This window comes from Rutidosis leptorrhynchoides, chromosome 11, assembly GCF_046630445.1.
Source record: "Rutidosis leptorrhynchoides isolate AG116_Rl617_1_P2 chromosome 11, CSIRO_AGI_Rlap_v1, whole genome shotgun sequence".
NCBI lineage: Eukaryota > Viridiplantae > Streptophyta > Magnoliopsida > Asterales > Asteraceae > Rutidosis > Rutidosis leptorrhynchoides.
Window position 1 is genome coordinate 134,954,397 of NC_092343.1, and position 25,036 is coordinate 134,979,432.

Below are 25,036 nucleotides of genomic sequence, written 5' to 3' on the forward strand. Positions count from 1 at the left end.
GCCAGAGTCTCTGTAGACTACACAACTGGGTGATAATTGTTTGTTAGACTATGTGACATGAGTAGTATAAACTTCTGTGTGCTATCGCCTGTAGTTAGTCGTACTCACTTAGCTTCGTTCTAATTCCCCTCCATCTCCTCCCTGCAGGTTGTTAGCTTTTGTAAGTGTCGCAATTTGGGGAGAAGACGGGCATGAAGATGTTATGTTTGACTATGAAGAAACTCTGATGTGTCTTTTCCGTTAAATCTATTTTTGTTATTTTGTCACGTGACACCAGATGTATTAGTTAAATGTCAGCTGACAAATACTTTGGGATATGTAATTAATTATGTTGATGTTATTGAAATGATTTGTTTAAAATTAATGCTTCCGTCACGTATTAAAAAAAAAAATTAAAATTAGCGGTGTCACAAGTTGGTATCAGAGCTTAGTTTGGCATCATGCACATTGTGATCTAAATGTCATGTTCCCAAACTTAGTAGAGTCATGTCAAACATAACATGCTGGAGATGGGTTAAGTGAGTATTAGGATAGGTTGTGTGCTAGTTGTTAGTACTAACAACGTTTATACTAAGCTTTGATGTGAGTGTTGTGGTAGTGCAGTAATGGCAGATAATGAAGCAAACGCTACTGGCCCTGGAACTAGTATTTTCAGAGCTCCCGAGGAGGATGGACATGTGTCATCGGAAGAGGAAACCTCACAAGAAGTAATAAACCTTCAAAGTCGATTATTAGAAGCTCAGGAGAAAATTAAGGAACTAGAGCAAGAACGGGCGCAATGGAACCCTAATACCACTGCGTTGAACACAACTTTTCCTCCAAATTTCTATACTCAAACCGGAGGCAGTTCCCAATCACAGTTTCCGCAAACTACCTATCAAAACCTCCAAATGCCATTCCCGTTTAACCAGGCGTTTCCTAATAAAATGATATACCCTTTTCAAATTCCCAAGACGAGAAAGAAATGTACCTATAAAAAGTTTCTAGACTGCAAACCTCCTGAGTACAGCGGTCACACAAACCCTGCAGTGACACTCAATTGGTTAAGAGAAGTAGAGCGAGTGATGGAAGCATGTTTCTGTGAGCCTGAATCTATGGTACTGTTTGCAAGTATACTTCACAAGGGTGAAGCAATGGAATGGTGGGATTCTATTACTGCATATTTACCCAAGGAATAGATCAGCCAGATTACCTGGGAACAATTTGCTGCTAAGGTTCGTGAGCAGTATTGTTCTGAGTATGAGATGGAAAGATTGAAAACTGAGTTTCTGAGTATGAAGATGACAGAAAGTATGACCATTGATGAAGTTTTTAGAGATTTCACATCGAAGTTAAGGTTTGTTCAACAATGGGTACCGACTGAAAAGGATAAAATTCAGCATTTCATGCGGGTGATTAAGCCGGAGTACAGAACTGTTGCGAGATTTGCAACAACCTTGGCACAGGCTCATGAGATGGCTAAAGTTACTGAAGGTGATATAATGGCAGCGAAAGGAGAAAGTTCAAAAGGCGGATCTTTTGGGGGAAAATCAGAAAGTCAAACTGGTGGACAGTCTACTCAATAGTCAAGTAAGCAATCAGGTTTTCGTGGTAAGAAGTCAGGTGGGTTTAAACAGAAGAGTACATCTGGTATAAGCCGATCGGGTTCAAGTCAGCCTGAATGGTGTAATGTTTGTAAGTCGACTCATGTTGTTCTCCAATGACTCGAAGATGTTTGAAATGTGGAGTGAAAGGTCATGAAGCAACATTCTTGTTCTTTTAGGTCAAATGTTTGTTGGAGTTACCATCAGGAAGGTCATAGATTGGCGGATTTTCCATCTGCGTCAAGATCCAGTTCTGGGCCAGGGTCAGGGGCGAGGTCGGTTACTTCTGGGGGATCTTCTGCTTTTACTGCCGGGTAGAAGAGAAAGAATCCTCCAACAGCAGAGGCAAGGGTGTTTCAGATGACGGTAGACGCTGCAACCGCTACCGATGATGTCATTACCGGTATGTTCTTGGTTAACTCCTTGCCAGCTCGTGTGTTGTTTGATTCAGGAGCGAATCATTCTTTTATGTCCTTAGGCTTCTGCGATAAGTTGAAGTTGCCTGTTAAGATGTTAGATGCACCTTTAGGAAAAGAAGTAGATGATGGTAAAATTGTTCCATGCACATCATCTGTGTCTGGAATTACCATCGAAATCGACGGCCATTCCTTCCCTTTAACCCGTTTGTTGATGCCTATACCTAGCTTTGATCTAGTCATAGGCATGAATTGGTTAAGGGCTAATAGGGCTAATATTAAGTGTGATAAGAAGATGATTTCTTTCTGTTTGGCCGATGGATCCCGAGTGATAGCTAGGGGAGAGCGCAGCGGATTTAACTTCCCTATGGTTTCCCTGATGAAAGCTCAGAAGGCAATATCGAAAGGGTGTGATTCATTCTTAGCCTACGTGTGAAATGTCCCGTTCTTATTGATTAAAAACGTTCCATATTAATTGATTTCGTTGCGAGGTTTTGACCTCTATATGAGACGTTTTTCAAAGACTGCATTCATTTTTAAAACAAACCATAACCTTTATTTCATAGATAAAGGTTTTAAAAAGCTTTACGTAGATTATCAAATAATGATAATCTAAAATATCCTGTTTACACACGACCATTACATAATGGTTTACAATACAAATATGTTACAACAAAATAAGTTTCTTGAATGCAGTTTTTACACAATATCATACAAGCATGGACTCCAAATCTCGTCCTTATTTAACTATGCGATAGTGGAAGCTCTTAATAATCACCTGAGAATAAACATGCTTAAAACGTCAACAAAAATGTTGGTGAGTTATAGGTTTAACCTATATATATCAAATCATAATAATAGACCACAAGATTTCATATTTCAATACACATCCCATACATAGAGATAAAAATCATTCATATGGTGAACACCTGGTAACCGACATTAACAAGATGCATATATAAGAATATCCCCATCATTCCGGGACACCCTTCGGATATGATATAAATTTCGAAGTACTAAAGCATCCAGTACTTTGGATGGGGCTTGTTGGGCCCGATAGATCTATCTTTAGGATTCGCGTCAATTAGGGTGTCTGTTCCCTAATTCTTAGATTACCAGACTTAATAAAAAGGGGCATATTCGATTTCGATAATTCAACCATAGAATGTGGTTTCACGTACTTGTGTCTATTTTGTAAATCATTTATAAAACCTGCATGTATTCTCATCCTAAAAATATTAGATTTTAAAAGTGGGACTATAACTCACTTTCACAGATTTTTACTTCATCGGGAAGTAAGACTTGGCCACTGGTTGATTCACGAACCTATAACAATATATACATATATATCAAAGTATGTTCAAAATATATTTACAAAACTTTTAATATATTTTGATGTTTTAAGTTTATTAAGTCAGCTGTCCTCGTTAGTAACCTACAACTAGTTGTCCACAGTTAGATGTACAGAAATAAATCGATAAATATTATCTTGAATCAATCCACGACCCAGTGTATACGTATCTCAGTATTGATCACAACTCAAACTATATATATTTTGGAATCAACCTCAACCCTGTATAGCTAACTCCAACATTCACATATAGAGTGTCTATGGTTGTTCCGAAATATATATAGATGTGTCGACATGATAGGTCGAAACATTGTATACGTGTCTATGGTATCTCAAGATTACATAATATACAATACAAGTTGATTAAGTTATGGTTGGAATAGATTTGTTACCAATTTTCACGTAGCTAAAATGAGAAAAATTATCCAATCTTGTTTTACCCATAACTTCTTCATTTTAAATCCGTTTTGAGTGAATCAAATTGTTATGGTTTCATATTGAACTCTATTTTATGAATCTAAACAGAAAAGTATAGGTTTATAGTCGGAAAAATAAGTTACAAGTCGTTTTTGTAAAGGTAGTCATTTCAGTCGAAAGAACGACGTTTAGATGACCATTTTAGAAAACATACTTCCACTTTGAGTTTAACCATAATTTTTGGATATAGTTTCATGTTCATAATAAAAATCATTTTCTCTGAATAACAACTTTTAAATCAAAGTTTATCATAGTTTTTAATTAACTAACCCAAAACAGCCCGCGGTGTTACTACGACGGCGTAAATCCGGTTTTACGGTGTTTTTCGTGTTTCCAGGTTTTAAATCATTAAGTTAGCATATCATATAGATATATAACATGTGTTTAGTTGATTTTAAAAGTCAAGTTAGAAGGATTAACTTTTTTTTGCGAACAAGTTTAGAATTAACTAAACTATGTTCTAGTGATTACAAGTTTAAACCTTCGAATAAGATAGCTTTATATGTATGAATCGAATGATGTTATGAACATCATTACTACCTTAAGTTCCTTGGATAAATCTACTGGAAAAGAGAAAAATGGATCTAGCTTCAATGGATCCTTGGATGGCTCGAAGTTCTTGAAGCAGAATCATGACACGAAAACAAGTTCAAGTAAGATCATCACTTGAAATAAGATTGTTATAGTTATAGAAATTGAACCAAAGTTTGAATATGATTATTACCTTGTATTAGAATGATAACCTACTGTAAGAAACAAAGATTTCTTGAGGTTGGATGATCACCTTACAAGATTGGAAGTGAGCTAGCAAACTTGAAAGTATTCTTGATTTTATGAAACTAGAACTTTTGGAATTTATGAAGAACACTTAGAACTTGAAGATAGAACTTGAGAGAGATCAATTTGATGAATAAAATTGAAGAATGAAAGTGTTTGTAGGTGTTTTTGGTCGTTGGTGTATGGATTAGATATAAAGGATATGTAATTTTGTTTTCATGTAAATAAGTCATGAATGATTACTCATATTTTTGTAATTTTATGAGATATTTCATGCTAGTTGCCAAATGATGGTTCCCACATGTGTTAGGTGACTCACATGGGCTGCTAAGAGCTGATCATTGGAGTGTATATACCAATAGTACATACATCTAAAAGCTGTGTATTGTACGAGTATGAATACGGGTGCATACGAGTAGAATTGTTGATGAAACTGAACGAGGATGTAATTGTAAGCATTTTTGTTAAGTAGAAGTATTTTGATAAGTGTATTGAAGTCTTTCAAAAGTGTATAAATACATATTAAAACACTACATGTATATACATTTTAACTGAGTCGTTAAGTCATCGTTAGTCGTTACATGTAAATGTTGTTTTGAAACCTTTAGGTTAACGATCTTGTTAAATGTTGTTAACCCAATGTTTATAATATCAAAAGAGATTTTAAATTATTATATTATCATGATATTATGATGTACGAATATCTCTTAATATGATATATATACATTAAATGTCGTTACAACGATAATCGTTACATATATGTCTCGTTTCAAAATTATTAAGTTAGTAGTCTTGTTTTTACATATGTAGTTCATTGTTAATATACTTAATGATATGTTTAATTATCATAATATAATGTTAACTATATATATAACCATATATATGTCATCATATAGTTTTTACAAGTTTTAACGTTCGTGAATCACCGGTCAACTTGGGTGGTCAATTGTCTATATGAAACCTATTTCAATTAATCAAGTCTTAACAAGGTTGATTGCTTAACATGTTGGAAACATTTAATCATGTAAATATCAATCTCAATTAATATATATAAACATGGAAAAGTTCGAGTCACTACAACGTGATCGATGTTAAGAAAGAAAAGAAGCATGTGACCGATATTCCTGGTGTGTCAGAATTTCCAGAAGTGTTTCCAGATGATTTACCAGGGTTACCTCCAGTACGTGAAGTAGAGTATAAAATCGATTTGCTTCCAGGTGCTTTACTAGTTGCAAAAGCTCCTTACAGATTAGCTCCGTCAGAAATCCGAGAAATGATGTCTCAGATTCAGGAACTGTTAGATAAGGGGTTTATTCGACCAAGTTCTTCACCGTGGGGTGCTCCTATTTTGTTTGTGAAAAAGAAAGATGGGTCGCTTCGTATGTGTATAGATTACCGCGATTTGAATAAGAGAACAATAAAGAATAAGTATCCGATACCGAGAATAGATGATTTATTTGATCAGTTACAGGGTGCTTCCTACTTTTCAAAGATTGATTTACGTTCAGGGTATCATCAGGTACGTGTTGCAGAGAACGATATACCGAAAACAACGTTTAGAACTAGATATGGTCATTACGAATTTTTAGTTATGCCATTTGTGTTAACAAACGCGCCAGCAGTGTTTATGGATTTAATGAACATGGTGTGTCATCAGTATCTTGACAAGTTTGTGATTGTCTTCATAGATGATATCTTGATATATTTGAAAACCGAGAAGGATCATGCTACACATCTGAGGTTGGTGTTAGAGCTTCTGAAACAGGAACAGTTGTACGCTAAGTTCTCCAAATGTGAATTTTGGCTGAGGGAAGTACAGTTTCTGGGTCATGTGATTTGTGAACAGGGTATCAAAGTGGATCAGTCTAAGATAGAAGCTGTAATGAATTGGAACTCGCCGAAAACGTCGACAGAAATCAAGAGTTTTCTGGGTTTAGCAGGTTATTACCATCGGTTTTTCAAAGACTTTTTCAAAATAGCAGGCCCATTAAATAAGTTAACCAGAAAAGATGTAGCCTTTCGATGGACTGATGAACAAGAAAAGGCTTTTCAAACTCTTAAACAGTTGTTATGTCAAGTGCCGGTTTTAGCTTTACCAGAGGGAACAGAAGATTTTGTAGTTTACTGCGATGCATCACGCGCAGGTCTTGGTTGTGTTTTGATGCAAAGAAATAAAGTTATAGCGTATGCTTCACGACAGTTGAAGAATCATGAACGAAATTACCCTACTCATGATTTAGAGTTAACTGCAGTTGTGTTTGCCTTGAAGCTTTGGAGACACTATTTGTATGGTACGCATTGTGAAATCTATACAGATCATCAGAGTCTCCAATATATCTTTTCGCAGAAAGAATTAAATATGCATCAACGTCGATGTTTAGAATTGATTAAAGACTACGATTGTGAGATTAAGTACCATCCTGGTAAAGCAAATGTGGTCGCAGATGCTCTAAGTCGCAAGAAAACAGTCGAAAACGTTAGATTTATGAGAATTGAGATAGTTTCAGATTTGATTGATCGATTGAAAACCGTTCAGTTAGTAGCATTAAAGGACGAAAACCTAAAGACTGAGCAAATGACCAAAAGAAAATTTTAACTATACAACGATTCTAGAGGATTAAAGACCTATAAAGACCGAATTTGGGTGCCTATGCTTGGAGATTTGAGGGATTTAATCCTTACAGAAGCACATAAATCTAGATTGACAGTACATCCAGGTAGTACTAAGATGTACAGAGATTTGAAAACATTGTATTGGTGGCCGACAATGAAGACAGATGTTGCAGGTTTCGTTGAAAAGTATCATATATGTGCGCAAGTTAAGGCAGAACATCAGAAACCGTATGGTTCTCTACGACAGTTAGAAATTCCTCAGTGGAAATGGGATCATATAACGATGGATTTTGTAACCAAGTTACCCCGAACCCAGAAGGGACATGACATGATCTGGGTGATAGTGAATTGTTTAACTAAAAGTGCTCACTTCTTAGCTACTCGTGAAATAGCTTCGTTGAGTGATTTGGCAGAGTTGCACTTAAAAGAGATAGTTAGTCGACATGGTGTACCGTTGTCAATAGTTTCCGACAGAGATACTAGGTTTGTATCAAACTTCTGGAACAGTTTACAACAGAATCTGGGTACGCGTGTGAAGTTAAGTACAACATATCACCTACAAACAGACGGTCAGAGTGAACGAATGATTCAGATGTTAGAAGACATATTGAGAGCGTATGTATTTGAATATGGTGGTTCTTGGGATTCACATCTTCCACTGATAGAGTTTGCTTACAACAATTCATATCATTCGAGTATCGGAATGCCACCATATGAAATGTTGTATGGTCGCAAGTGCAGAACTCCTACGTGTTGGTTAGAAGCAGGTGAGAAACAATTTGCAGGTCCCGAAATTGTTCAGATAACTGCAGAAAAGGTCGAAATTGCACGTGAGAAGTTAAAAGCAGCCAGAGATCGACAAAAGATGTATGTTGATCCGCGCAGACGTCCAGTAACTTTTAATGTAGGTGATCGTGTATACTTGAAAGTTTCACCATGGAAAGGGGTGATTAGATTTGGTAAACGTGGTAAACTAGCACCGAGATTTATTGGGCCATTTCTGATCAAAGAAATTTTGAATGATCAGACTGTTGTTTTAGACCTTCCTTCAGAATTAGTAGGAATTCACAACACGTTCAATGTGTGTTATTTAAGGAAGTGTAAAGTAGACGATGAAAGTTTGATTCTTCTGCTGAAGGATTTGAAAGTGCATTTAAGTAAGAAGTTAGAAGAAAAGCCAATTCAAATAGTAGACATGAAAGTCACCAGATTAAGGAAGAAACAGATTCCAATGGTGTTAGTGGAGTGGCGGCACAGTTTAGGTTCTAACTTGATGTGGGAAACTGAGGAGTTAATGAGGGCGCGCTATCCCCAGTTGTTTGACCTTGATCAGATTTCGAGGAAGGAATCTTCTTAAGTGGGGTAGATTTGTAACATCCTCAATCGGACCTAGTTGTAAGATTACTAAAATGCCCTTATGTGTATGTTATGTTTATATATGCTTTTATTTTTATTTAATGTTTATTATTATTTAATGATGTGGTTAGGACCAATTTGTGACAAGGGTCACAGAATAGGTTTGTTTATTTAATTTGGACTTCATTTGGGTTGCCAAATGATGTACGAAAGATATCAGATAACTGATAAATACCCGTGTGTTGCACAGTGTGGGAATTAAACCCACTTTTGAGGTCTAGAGCTGGTCATTTCTTACATTTTCCAGATTCTTCCCAAACCACCCCGTTCTTCATCTTCTCCAACTACCAAAATCCTAGATCTAAATCCTTGTTCTTGAGTTCAAATCTTTCTTACTATATTGTTCCTGTGATTTACTAATTCTAACCAGGTAAGAATCATAGCATTTCATGCTTTAATCTTTGAGAAAATAGAGTTTTTGTGTTAGTTTTTATAAAGTGTGTATTTTGAGTCAAAATGATTAGATTTGTTGTTGTTGTTTGAGTCCAAATCTTGTGGGTTTATGTTTCTACATGTTTAGTGTCTTCGATTTGGTCAGTTTTGAGGTCATAATCGAGCTCTAGAGCAAGAATTGGTCAATTTTGGGTGAAACCCGTCACTTTGTCTTCAGCTTCTGCAGATAAACACAGTCGGCCGAGTATCGACCGACCGACTCGACCGACTCGACAATCGACCGTGTGTGTAAGACCTACAGCCGAGTGTGTCTGTGAGATACCATCGACTGATTGACTAGACACTCGGCCGAGTAAGTGTAGACAGTCGGACGACTGTCTATGACAGTCGACCGAGTGTCTGTGGCAGTGAAATATTTTACCAAGTGTTGATTTCTAGCCGTTATGCTGCCCGTTTGTATTTTGATGATCAGAATGTAAATTTTGAAAGTGTATAAGTGTTAAGCAAAAAAAACTTAGCGGACGCTTTTTAACACAAAAATTTATATATTGTGTTATTTGGTGTTAACAGACAGAAACTAACTTGTGTATATGTTTTTCTCGGGAGAAAAGGAGAAAGAGAAGGTTCAGTGATTAGACAGCTGAATACCTTCTCGTTTGCTGGTAATCGGTGAGTGGGACTAACTGGAGAATATAGTATATAGTAGCATGTTGGTTAATTCTTGTCTGCTGGAACCCAGTGCATCCCTATCTTGTGGTAGCCTAATTCGATAGGAGAGATCAACCTGCGGGTTGGGTTCCTCATGTGGTAGCCTATTTGCATCTGTGTGGTATATGTTTGAATGACGCGTTCGTTGCGTGTGGATGATTTATGCAGCACGGTATGTAAGAGGAACTTTCGGTAAACCCCAGCCCAATCAACTGGTTGTTAATGGTTTGGCCGAACCGCCGGAGTCTCTGTAGACTGCACAACTGGGTGATGATTGTGTGTTAGACTATGTGACATGAGTAGTGTAACGACCCGGAAATTTCCGACCAAATTTAAACTTAATCTTCATATGATTTCGATACGATAGGCAAAGTCTGATAGGTTGAGTCTCAAAAATTTTGAACTATTTCATATATTCAATTGATCTTCGACTGTTCTCGACGATTCACGAGCAACTATTCGTAAATAGTACATATATATATATATATATATATATATATATATATATATATATATATATATATATATATATATATATATATATATATATATATATATATATATATATATATATATATAAATGTATATATAAATAATACTTGTAAATATATAATATTATATTTAGTTGTTTAAAAGATTATAATTAATATATTTATTTACCTAAACTTGTTATCTTTACTAATATTAGTATCACTTTCAAAATAATATCAAAATTAGTATTAGTAATAAATATATATCATAGATATGAAATTAGTATATAAATTGTTATATTATTATTATAACATTCATTATTAATATTAGTAAGATTATAATTAGTATTACTATTATTGTTAATAATACTAGTGATATAAAATTTATAACTATCATTACTATTAATAAAATATTTATTACTATTATATTATTATAAATTGTAATATTAAGAGTATTATTATTATAATATATTTGATATTAAGATTAATTATAACTTATAAAAAAAAAAATAAATAAATAAATACATAAACATAAGAGATATACATTAAGAGAGATAGATAAATACAAATATATATATATATATATATACATACTAATATATGTATTAAAAAATCAGTATTTATTTAATATAACTATAACTATTAATTATTAATTAATTATCAAAAATATATAAAAATCAAGATTAGATTCGGTTTACATATAATCATGTACAGTTGGTTTCATTTTTCCTAAAATCGAATCTCATATGTTAATCCAAACAGATACAACCAAACTCTGTTATTAGTCTTTATCTGATGTTATATTTTTTTTAGTTTATTACCTTTCTTCTGTTTCTGATTTAGATGGCCTGTCGACATGTTATCTGTATTTTAGCAAACCAGTTGATCAATAAAAGGAGGTTAAGGATTCAGTTCTCTCATCACAATTATCAATTAACAATTAAACGACTTTTAATTATCGAAATTAAACAGCAAAAAGGGCAAGAACACGATATAAGACTCTGTACGTGTTTTTTTTTAAAACCTCGAAATCAAATGAATTTACAAATTCTAAAAATACATTTTTGATAGAAATCCTACATATAAACTGTCTGTAAGTTTTCCAATTTTAATCTTTAATATCAAGCTTGAATTTTGAAAGACAAAGATTAATATTAAAAAGTCACACGTTTTGTTTTCATCAAATTCGAATTTGTTTCTCAGTTTCAAGTTAAATTGATGATTCAAACAGTTTATGTAAATGGATTACTACATATTTCAAGTAGTAAGTTTAATCTAAAAACTTCTATAAATTTGAATCAGGTTTCGAGTTCATATGGTTCAGTATCGAGCTCCTGTAACTGCTATTTAAGTTTCGTTTTCAATTCTGTTGATTTCAATTCATTCATATCCAATTGTTTTCTGTTTTAAAAAAAATTTGAAACATTCCATTATGAAATTGATTGTCCTACGGTTATAGTTATTGGGGTTCAGTCGACTAATTGAGGAAGAAGAATAAGGATAACAGTGAATGGGTTATATATTTATATTTGAATTATAAAACAGAAAAATCGATATGGCTTGATGGTTGAGGTTGTGTTCGGGTATTTGATAGGTCCTGGGTTCGAGTCCCAGCAAAGACAGATTTTTTTTTGAGACTCGTTTGATTTGAGGTAGTTTCCAATTTTATGACTTTTACAATATTGATTATTATTATTATTATTATTATTATTATTATTATTATTATTATTATTATTATTATTATTATTATTATTATTATTATTATTATTATTATTATTATTATTATGAGTATAATTAAGAATATTGTTATTGTAATAACTATCACTACAACTTTAGTAATTACACTTATCATTAATATGGTATTTTTACTAACATTATTATCAATATCAAGTATTATTATTATTTAGTATTATTGTTATTAATATTATCATTATTGATTAGTATTGTGGTATTATTCAATATTACCAATATTATTATTAATAACATAGTTATTAAGGATTAGTATCATTAATATAGTTATATAAATATCACTACTAATATTATTATTAAGTTGTATTATTCTAAATATTATCAGAAGTATTATTATAAATTATTAGTATTTTCGTAAGTATTAATATTGTCATCATTTTTAGAACTATTATTAGTACCATAAGTACGTTAGTAATATTACTATCATTATTTTATAATTACTAGTATTAACTTAGTATAAATAGAATTACAGTTTTGATAAGCAAATATATATATATATGTAAATAAAAAGGTATTTAATACATATAACATCACAAAATTTATATTTTTATGTACAAAATGAATATATGAAACATATATATTATTAAAATAAAAAGTATACAACTAATAGAACTATATATATATCTATTCGGTTACAACTATGTATATTAATAAATATACAATTGATATAGGTTCGTGAATCCGAGGCCAACCCTACACTTGTTAAATGTCGTAATATGTATTTTTACTACAAAATACATTAGGTGAGTTTCATTTGCTCCCTTTTTAATTGCTTTTGCAATACATATTTTTGGGCTGAGAATACATGCGCTGCTTTTATAAATGTTTACGAAATAGACACAAGTACTTAAAAATATATTCTACGTTGAGTTGTATCACTGGCATATTTCCATGTAGCTTGGTAACTACTATTTACATGGGTATTGTAAACGCGAATCCTGTTGATAGATCTATCGGGCCTGACAACCCCAACCGGACTGGACGACCAGTATTCAACGGTTGCACAGTAATTCGTTTTGTTACTACACTTGGTACAGTATAGGGAGATTTCATAATAAAGGGAATATGCGACGTTGATTAAATGTTAAGTATGGTTACCAAGTGCTCAACCACTTAGAATGCTTTACATACACTTGCGAGTGTATTATGTTTATGATTATGAAATCTTGTGGTCTATTAACATATTGAAATGATTATTACGATAAACCTATGAACTCACCAACCTTTTGGTTGACACTTTAAAGCATGTTTATTCTCAGGTACGAATTAAGTCTTCCGCTGTGCATTTGCTCATTTTAAGGACATTACTAGGAGTCGATCATCGCAATGGGACCAAATATTGATGACTTCGTCCAGGAGGATAAGGACGGGTCGTTACAGGTGGTATCAGAGCGGTGGTCTTAGCGAAACAGGTCTTGCATTAATGTGTCTAACTGATAGTCGTTTAGATGCATTAGTGAGCCTGGACTTCGACCGTCTCTGCATGTCAAAAGTTTTGCTTATTATTTTTGTCGGAAATTGCCTGCTTATCATTATTAGTCTAGACACATCTTACTACATTGACTGCATGATTAGTGTATAGACAAAACTCATATCTTAGCGTATCTGCTAAATCATTTCTTAGCGTATCTATTACGATAGACTTTGTCTGATACCTTTCGTAAATTTCTCCGTAACTTAGGGGAATCTGGTACTATATATATCTATGCATATGATGCATTGAGAATACCATCCATGTGACAACCCGAAAATTTCCGACCAAATTAAAACTTAATCTTTATATGTTCCAACACAATAAGCAAAGCCTGTAATGTTGAGTCTCGAAATGTTTGAACTATTTATATAGATTCATTTAACCTGTGACTATTTCCGACGATTCACGAACAATTGTGTGTAAATAAATATGTAAATATATATACATGTATAAATATAAGAGTGCATATTAAGTTGTATTAATAAAATACAAAATAATCATTTGAATTGAAAATGTAAAATAATGTACAAGATAATTAAGATTAAAATTTATTTATGATTTAAACGAATTCTTATTTTTATTTATTATCATTTTTATGATATTATTTAGTTATTTTATTAGAATTATTATTAATATTATTAGGGTATTTACTATTAATATTTATTAAAAATAAAAATAGGGAATCCCATTATGTTAGAAGTAACTATCAATTTTTTTTCTTTTTCTTCACATGAAAATAATTTACGTACTTCATGTCTCCAGTTTGTTACAAGTCTAATTCACAAATCAATTGGAAATCAATTTAACTGTTAAATCATGTACCTAATCACTCTATATAAGTTACAAACTGCAATTTGAGTTGAAAACAAAGAAAACCCAGAAAATAAGCTCGACACTCTGTACATTCATCTTTTTCACCATATTTTGATTCAGAACAAATTTTCAAAATGTAATAATGCAGTCATGTTAGGAATCGTCTATCTAAACTATCTGTAAGTTTTCAATCCTCAATTCTTTCTATTAATTTCTAATTTGAGAGTCAAAGTTTTGGTTTTCAAAGTCAACTAAGTGTTCTTGAATCAAATTCGAATTTTTTTTGATATCTCCAGTTAATTTGATGATCCATAAAGCTTATAGGAATGATTTACAACACAATTCATGTTGTAATCATAACCTATAACACTCTTAATCTAAAAATCAATTTTTGAGTTCTTGAGTTCTTCACAGTGATATACACTAACGTGAATTCGAAACAAATTTCAAAAACTAAAAATGTAGAGTTGTTAGGAATCATTTACTTAAACTTCCTGCAAAATATCAAGTTCCAATTCTTGATAACGAATTCGAATTTGCGAGTCAAAGTTAAATTGTCAAAAGTCAACTGTTTTGTTCTTGGAGAAATTAGAGCTTGTTTTGATGTTTTAAGTTCAATTGACGATTTCAATAGTTTTTAGGAATGATTTGAAACATGTTTCATGTTGTAAAGATTGTCCAAAACGAACTCAAAATTGAAAACAATTTTTTTTTTCTTGGCTACTAGCAAGCAGTAGGATTTTTTTTGTTTTTTTTCTCATTTTTTTTTATATCATGAACACATTTTTATTTTTTGTTTCATGTTTGTTTAGAAGTCCTAAAACCATTTTGATGATTGACTATTAAGAATGAATTTGTTTGATTGTTTAGATTTTGGTGAAGAAGATGAAGTGGGTTGAAACATGTAATAGATAAGTATTTGGGTTTGTATTATAAATCAGAAAAACTGAAATGGAGGATTGGTTAAGGGTGTTGATGAGTGAATGAGAGGTCTCGGGTTCGAGCCCGGCTTGGTGCAATTTTTTTAAAACTGACTCCTAAGGTAGTTTTATACTTTTAAAAATTATTATTATTATTAATATTATTATTATTATCCTTAGGTATTTCTACAATTATTAATTTTACAAAACAAAAGATATATATGTAAATATATTATTACATAAAATATACTAATATTACATAAAATTATGTTTCAACTAATATTATTGATATAACATTAATTAAATATCAAATAAGTATCATAATATATTATAAGAATAATTAATACATAACAAATATATAAACTTAATTGATTTATACTATAATGTGTTAATACTTGATATAGGTTCGTGAATCCGAGGCCAACCCTGCATTGTTCAATGTCGTCATATGTATTTTTACTACAAAATACAGTATTGTGAGTTTCATTTACCTTTTTACCCTTTATATTTTTGGGCTGAGAATACGTGCGCAACTTTTATAACTGTTTTACGAAATAGACACAAGTAATCGAAATTACGTTCTATGGTTGAATGATCGAAACTGAATATGCCCCTTTTTATTAAGTCTGGTAATCTAAGAATTAGGGAACAGACACCCTAATTGACGCGAACTCTAAAGATAGATCTATCGGGCCCAACAAGCCCCATCCAAAGTACCGGATGCTTTAGTACTTCGAAATTTATATCATGTCCGAAGGAGGATCCCGGAATGATGGGGATATTCTTATATTCATATTGTGAATGTCGGTTACCAGGTGTTCAATCCATATGAATGATATTTTTGTCTCTATGCATGGGATGTATGATTATGAGAAATGGAAGTATGAAATCTTGTGGTCTATTAAAATTATGAAATGATTCTTTATGATAAACTAATGAACTCACCAACCTTTTGGTTGACACTTTAAAGCATGTTTATTCTCAGGTACGAAAGAAATCTTCCGCTGTGCATTTGCTCATATTAGAGATATTACTTGGAGTCATTCATGACATATTTCAAAAGATGTTGCATTCGAGTCGTTGAGTTCATCAAGATTATTATTAAGTCAATTATATTTGGATATATTATGAAATGCTTTACATGCCTGTCAACTGTCGATGTAACAAAAGTTTGTCTTTTAAAAACGAATGCAATGTTTGTAAAATTTATCATATAGAGGTCAATTACCTCGCGATGTAATCAACTGTTGTGAATCATTTGTAATCGATATGGACTTCGTCCGGATGGATTAGGACGGGTCTCTATAATCCAACTATCAATTGCTGTCACTAAACTCTTCATACCAAAAATCTTTTCTGAGATCGCGTAAGATGGCCTCTACGAATCGACCAAGTTCCTCTGACTCCGAAGACAGCGTGACATGAGCACACCAACCAATCAACTACCGTGATTACTGGAGAAAATGGGGGTGGGTTCGCGACATACTCACCCTATGGAGAAGGGAAGAAGGTACTCCATATCATGAACCGAATCTACCACCTAACCTTGGAGTACTTGACCCGCTAACCGGCGAACCCGTTCGCAACACCGTTTATACACTTTTTGCAAGAATTTTTTTGTCTTGAGACTACCATTAACGGAACAAGAGAAGATATCCGACCTTTACCTCACACTGATAACCAACCAGGGCTAGTAGAAGAAGTTAGAGAACTCCGAGCTCGAGTATTAACTTTAGAGAGCACGGCACACAATTTGCAAGCACCAGCAGTATCACCAACACCAGTAATATCACCAGCTTCAGCACCAACGGTACCAGTACCACCAATAACCCAAGTTTCAACAATCCATGCCTCACCATCTCATTCTGTACCTCGAGTATAATCATCTTTCTACGAATCGTTCTACATCAATTACCTTCGTTCGACATGATGATTATGTAATCTTTAATGTTTTAGAGATTATATATTTTCGTTCTAAAGGTAAATTAAATGAGATTAATATCATATCAACTCATTAAATCTATATTACATCTGAAGAAAATATATATGTAAGTATATTTTCATAAAGATTGTAATTTAAAAATTCTTTCGTACAAACTGTTAATGGTGAAAATATTTTAACGGGTAGGTAATACCCGAGGAATATTTAGATTTTACATTAATAAGTTACACTGTACATCCTTCGAATCTGATTCAACGATTATTTACTATTATGTTTACCTCCACAGATGTACGTATCCGTTCACCAAAGAACCACTATTTTCATTCAAATTCAATTTCATATTTGGATTTTGACCTATCAAAATCCAACAAGTGGCATAATGAAGAAAACATCGGACAAAGTATAATTTGTTAGAAACAAATGAACTAACTAATTGAAATATTGTTAAGAATCCACGCTAACTGTTCCTAGCTAACTGTTCCTAGCTAACTGTTCCTAGCTAACTGGTTACATTTTATTTATTGCAATTTAATTATCGCAATTTACATTCTCGCAATTTTATTTATCGTCATTTAATTTCTGTATTTATTTTACGCACTTTAAATAACGAGACACGTATACAAGGTTTCGACATATCATATTGACCCATCCATATATTTATCTTGGAACAACCATAGACACTCTATATGCAAATGATGGAGTTAGCTATACAGGGTTGAGGTTGATTCCAAAATATATATATAGTTTGAGTTGTGATCAATACTGAGACCGGTACACGGGTCACGATACGTATTAATTAATTCGAGTGTTATATATTAAACTATATATGAACTATTGGACTGTTAAATATGGACTATCGACGGTGGACGAATAATATTGGATAATTAAAATGAATTAAAATAATGATTATAACATATGAAACTAAATAATTCTTCAAATGTGCCACTTGATTTCATCTTAAACCTCATTCGTATCTTGATGATTACAATCTGCGTTCAAACCTTTCACGATTCTTGAAAACACCTCGATCGAGAGGATGAACCAGCCGCACTTCATCTACGGAAGAAAAGATTGATGCATATAGTTATGCACCTGAAAAACCCTCGGAAACTGAGTAAACGTTTAACACGTAGCCGAGCTAATTCCTTTAGTGTTATTATTACCCAAAACAATTTGGTAATCCCTTTCAAATTAGCAAATTTTGTCACAGCTCCAGCAAGTCAACTTCGACTTTTCGTTCAAAACAACCCTTATTAAAATCTTTATATATATATGCGTACTCTTCTATCGTTACCGGAGAACCTTTCATATTCCACCATACTACCATCAGCGTTTAATCATCTAAAAACACAATTCTCCTGAAACCACCTCGGTTTGATAACCGATGACCCAGATCTGTTAACTTTGAAAATGCTGACGAAGTAGCATGTTGTAGATGGTCTTAATGGCCAAAAGTTGATGATAAAGAAGGAAGTATTAGGAACGCTCGATAGAAAATTTGGTACTAAAAATCGGATTGAGCACACCATGAAGGAGATCAAGAACAAATATAAGGACCAAACCCTATAATCAAAGAATCCAGGTAATTCTGGATCCGATGAAATCTTTAGAGAATATCTTGCTCCTAAATCATGTTAAAATCTTGCGGAAAATTTTTCTTCATCAGCCTTCGAACTTAGAAATTCCAAAATATCATCATAAATATCTTGGATATTTCTGAGGATATTTTCATAAATATTCTTGTCCGAAATTACCTACCTTTTCGTGTTTTCTGTATTTCATTATATTGGAAACTTCTGTAAAATCTAAGTATAAATTATGAATGAATTATGGAGAAGTGTTGGGAATTGAAGCATGAGTTAGTATAATATAATGGTGCTTGCCCAACGTGATTATATTACAGTAAGTCATGCTGAATTTCTATTGGAACATGATGACTCACAGATCATAACGTCATCATGTGTCATGTTACATAACTCTTTCATTCTACTTAACTTCTGAACATATCAAGAAAATGTATTCTTGATAGTTCTATCTTCTGTAATTTTGATAAATTTGAAAATCAAATCGTGTTATCACGTTCCACCCTGCTTAGAACATTACAATCATTCGAAACTCTATTTCTACGAATTCTGGACCATTATTCGCTTGACTTGGAGTCGGGGAGAGAAAAAAAAAAACAAGAGCATGGAGCTCCGAAAAATAAAGGAAAATATAAAGCCGATCACAAACACAGGAATTACAAACAGTGTATATCAATGTTTATCGCAACGTAAAGACACGGGAAAATTAAAAACATTATAACCCCAAGGACGAAGTAAAAGAAAACAGATTCCTCCGGTGGTAATTGGAAAAGGAGAATGATTGTTGCGATAGTGATAATAAGAACAAGAATCAGAACTGGATTAGGCAATTTCAAAATCTTTTGAGTTTAGGAATTGAATATAGAAGTGGTGAAAACTAATGGAACGAAAAAGGTAAATTTATACTGGAAATATCAGACGTAGTAATCGAGACAGATCGTCGTATTTAATTAAAGAGATCCTAATTTCCTTAAATCTCGAAGAATCAGATCTTATAGATTTCCAAGATTTTCTTTTAAGTCCCTTGAATTTCAGAAATCAACCATATCTACATCAAAAGCTTTAACGGAACACTATTTACTCATCTTACTCTTTCTGATAACTTCGTTCGTACCCTTCGTATAATTGAATTAAGTTATCCTTATTACTCAATGGTAATAAAACTCTATTTAACAAGCTCATATTCGTCATGAAAACATTATTAGTGTTAGCCATGACCACCTCACTCAAATTTCGGGACGAAATTTATTTAACGGGTAGGTACTGTAACGACCCGGAAATTTCCGACCAAATTTAAACTTAATCTTCATATGATTTCGATACGATAGGCAAAGTCTGATAGGTTGAGTCTCAAAAATTTTGAACTATTTCATATATTCAATTGACCTTCGACTGTTCTCGACGATTCACGAACAACTATTCGTAAATAGTACATATATATATATATATATATATATATATATATATATATATATATATACACATATATATATATATATATATATATATATATAAATGTATATATAAATAATACTTGTAAATATATAATATTATATTTAGTTGTTTAAAATATTATAATTAATATATTTATTTACCTAAACTTGTTATCTTTACTAATATTATTATCACTTTCAAAATAATATCAAAATTAGTATTAGTAATAAATATATATCATAGATATGAAATTAGTATATAAATTGTTATATTATTATTATAACATTCATTATTAATATTAGTAAGATTATAATTAGTATTACTATTATTGTTAATAATACTAGTGATATAAAATTTATAACTATCATTACTATTAATAAAATATTTATTACTATTATATTATTATAAATTGTAATATTAAGAGTATTATTATTATAATATATTTGATATTAAGATTAATTATAACTTATAAAAAAAAAATAAATACATAAACATAAGAGATATACATTAAGAGAGATAGATAAATACAAATATATATATATATATATATATATATATATATATATATATATATATATATATATATATATATATATATATATATATATATATATATATATATATATATATATATGCAGATATATATATACATACTAATATATGTATTAAGAAATCAGTATTTATTTAATATAACTATAACTATTAATTATTAATTAATTATCAAAAATATATAAAAATCAAGATTAGATTCGGTTTACATATAATCATGTACAGTTGGTTTCATTTTTCCTAAAATCGAATCTCATATGTTAATCCAAACAGATACAACCAAACTCTGTTATTAGTCTTTATCTGATGTTATATTTTTTTTAGTTTATTACCTTTCTTCTGTTTCTGATTTAGATGGCCTGTCGACATGTTATCTGTATTTTAGCAAACCAGTTGATCAATAAAAGGAGGTTAAGGATTCAGTTCTCTTATCACAATTATCAATTAACAATTAAACGACTTTTAATTATCGAAATTAAACAGCAAAAAGGGGAAGAACACGATATAAGACTCTGTACGTGTTTTTTTTTAAAACCTCGAAATCAAATGAATTTACAAATTCTAAAAATACAGTTTTGATAGAAATCCTACATATAAACTGTCTGTAAGTTTTCCAATTTTAATCTTTAATATCAAGCTCGAATTTTGAAAGTCAAAGATTAATATTAAAAAGTCAAACGTTTTGTTTTCATCAAATTCGAATTTGTTTCTCAGTTTCAAGTTAAATCGATGATTCAAACAGTTTATGTAAATGGATTGCTACATATTTCAAGTAGTAAGTTTAATCTGAAAACGTCTATAAATTTGAATCAGGTTTCGAGTTCATATGGTTCAGTATCGAGCTCCTGTAACTGCTATTTAAGTTTCGTTTTCAATTCTGTTGATTTCAATTCATTCATATCCAATCGTTTTCTGTTTTAAAACAAATTTGAAACATTCCATTATGAAATTGATTGTCCTACGGTTATAGTTATTGGGGTTCAGTCGACTAATTGAGGAAGAAGAATAAGGATAACAGTGAATGGGTTATATATTTATATTTGAATTATAAAACAGAAAAATCGATATGGCTTGATGGTTGAGGTTGTGTTCGGGTATTCGATAGGTCCTGGGTTCGAGTCCCAGCAAAGACAGATTTTTTTTTGAGACTCGTTTGATTTGAGGTAGTTTCCAATTTTATGACTTTTACAATATTGATTATTATTATTATTATTATTATTATTATTATTATTATTATTATTATTATTATTATTATTATTATTATTATTATTATTATTTATGAGTATTATTAGTATTATGAGTATAATTAAGAATATTGTTATTGTAATAACTATCACTACAACTTTAGTAATTACACTTATCATTAATATGGTATTTTTACTAACATTATTATCAATATCAAGTATTATTATTATTTAGTATTATTGTTATTAATATTATCATTATTGATTAGTATTGTGGTATTATTCAATATTACCAATATTATTATTAATAACATAGTTATTAAGGATTAGTATCATTAATATAGTTATATAAATATCACTACTAATATTATTATTAAGTTGTATTATTCTAAATATTATCAGAAGTATTATTATAAATTATTAGTATTTTCGTAAGTATTAATATTGTCATCATTTTTAGAACTATTATTAGTACCATAAGTACGTTAGTAATATTACTATCATTATTTTATAATTACTAGTATTAACTTAGTATAAATAGAATTACTGTAACAACCCAAACCAACACCCGACAAAACCTTGTGAAAATACGAAATAAAAAAAAAAATTTCTGTTGCAGACCATCGGCGCGCCGCGCCATATGGCCCGCGCGCCGCGCCATATCTGGCTGTCCCCGGGACTTTTAACCGCGAAAAGATTGACTAGTTCCCGGCACTTTTAGACAAAACGCTTTTTACCATACAACCAAATATGTAAAACTAACATGTTTCAAACATAAAAACTAAAGTTTTACAAGCGGGGCCCACACGACCCAAATTACAAGTTTAGTACAATTTAGGAGTTTCGACCACCAAAAAGTTTAAGTTCCAAACTACACAATGAGCATGGCGTTTGGGATTAAACTACCCAACTATCGGTCAAACTCCGAGAGCTACTAAAACCAAAAGCATCCCTTAGCAACAAGTGGGATCCCTAGTCCAAAACGATGCTCTTACCCTTGTCCAACACCGAACCTATAAAAGTGGTAAACAACGAGAGGGTAAGCAAAGTTTAGTGAATGCAATAATTACACATACATATATTTCGCCCATCTATTTGCAATCACAACACAAGATACCTCGTACGAAACGTGTAACACAAAAGCATGTCATCAACCTCAAACACTTAACAAGTCATACAATAACATAACCGAGTTAGCATATACTCAACACAACCATAAATAATTTAGCATGCTAAATATCAACAAATCTTAATATGGTTAACCATGACGCTATGGTGCTACCGGCTCGTGGTTCACACCATACGCATTGAGTCTCACTCGTTTATAGTGCTACCGGCTCGTGGTTCACACTTTGTTTATAGTGCTACCGGCTCGTGGTTCACATCAATTATTTTATAGTGCTACCGGCTCGTGGTTCACACTCGATGCTACCAGCTCGTGGTTCACATCAATTTACACACATGCTATGGTACTACCGACTCGATGGTTCATACCATAACACCCACAAATAAACACGCCATATACACGAATGCATAATTATTCCACTCACCTCAAAATCTCTTGGTGAAAGATAACCGAGCTTGAACACTTCAATGTAACGCACCTATTACATTTATCACAATATCAAAATCACAACTCGAGTTGGTCAACACTCTAAAGCTCACTCCTAGTGTTAATTTGACCCATGGTGCAAATCCAACCCATTTGCACCCTTAACCCTAAAATCGGGTTAACTCATCACAAAACCCTATCATTAACCAAAGTAGGTTCATTACACATTTTAACACTAGTTTTAGGCTTCAACCACACATATTAATTAGCTTAGGTTCATTTTGACCCATTTGACACTTTCAAAGTCAACCTACCCATTTTGGGTCAACCACTAACCCATTTACACCCATTTACAAAAATCATGGTGTTCTAGCAATTTTACTAGCTAATTAGGGTTCTCTAACAACAATTAACTCTTCCAAACCCTAGTTAACCCAATATTGAGTCTACATGACTCAAATTACCCTAGAACACCCAAAACACTAACAAAATGGGTTTTATGTTCATCTTCACCCCAAACCCTAGCCCTAAATCAAATTAAACAAAGAAATTAAGATTAGAGCATACCACAACTATCACAACGAAGCTAGAGGGAAGGCGAACAACTTTAATGCTTGGACTTAAGCAAGAAACCTTCTTCTTCTTCTCCAAAATGGGGTTTCCCTCACTAAAAGCCACACTCTCTCTAGAATTGATTTGGATAAGTGTTGGTAGTTGTGGAAGGAGTAAATGAACTCCCCAAAACTGATCTAAGGCATTAAATCCGGCCTCCAAGTGATTTTACCAAAATACCCTCAAAATATCTAATTTAAAAGAAAGAGAGAATCTGTCACAGACAGATGGCGCGGCGCGCCACCAGGTCGCGCGGCGCGCAACTCTCCCAGTCCAGCTCCTTTTGCCTTTTTAAATATATACAACCAAACCCCGATTCGAGTACCGCACAATACACTTATATACACATGTGTACACTTCAATTATTCGGGTCTTACAACTCTCCCCCACTTATTCGGATTGCGCCCTCGCAATCCAAGCCGCATGACAAGAGGGAAGATACACTAACACGAACTCTTCGGGTTCCCAAGTGAACTCGGAACCCTTGCTATGCTGCCATTGGACTTTAAAAGTCCTCACTTCTTTATGTCTCAACCTCTTAACTTTCTCATCGAGTATGGCGACCGGTTCTTCGACATATTCCAACTTGTTGTTTAGCTCGATCTCATCTAAAGGCATCCATAAGGAATCATCCGCAAGACACTTACGGAGGTGGGAAACATGGAATGTATTATGGATCCCCGCAAGCTCTTCGGGTAATTCCAATCGATATGCAACTTCGCCAACACGAGCTAAAACCTTGAATGGCCCAATAAACCGAGGAGCTAACTTTCCCCGTTTTCGAAATCGAATAATACCCTTCCATGGTGAAACTTTATTCATCACCATGTCGCCTTCTTGAAATTCGATCGTTCGCCTACGTTTGTCGGCATACGACTTTTGCCTATCTTGAGCCTTCTTCAAATGTTCCCGAATAATATCAACCTTGTTGTTCGTCTCCAAAACCAAATCGGTACTCCCGATCTCTCGTTGACCCACTTCTCCCCAACAAACGGGAGTTCGACATCTACGCCCATAGAG

The 25,036-nt window shown here is 32.6% G+C and overlaps 1 pseudogene; it reads right to left on the bottom strand.

The window, feature by feature from the left end:
- The window catches only part of LOC139874967 (2-alkenal reductase (NADP(+)-dependent)-like), an 81,290-nt pseudogene that overhangs the window by 48,168 nt on the left and 8,086 nt on the right, over positions 1–25,036 (bottom strand).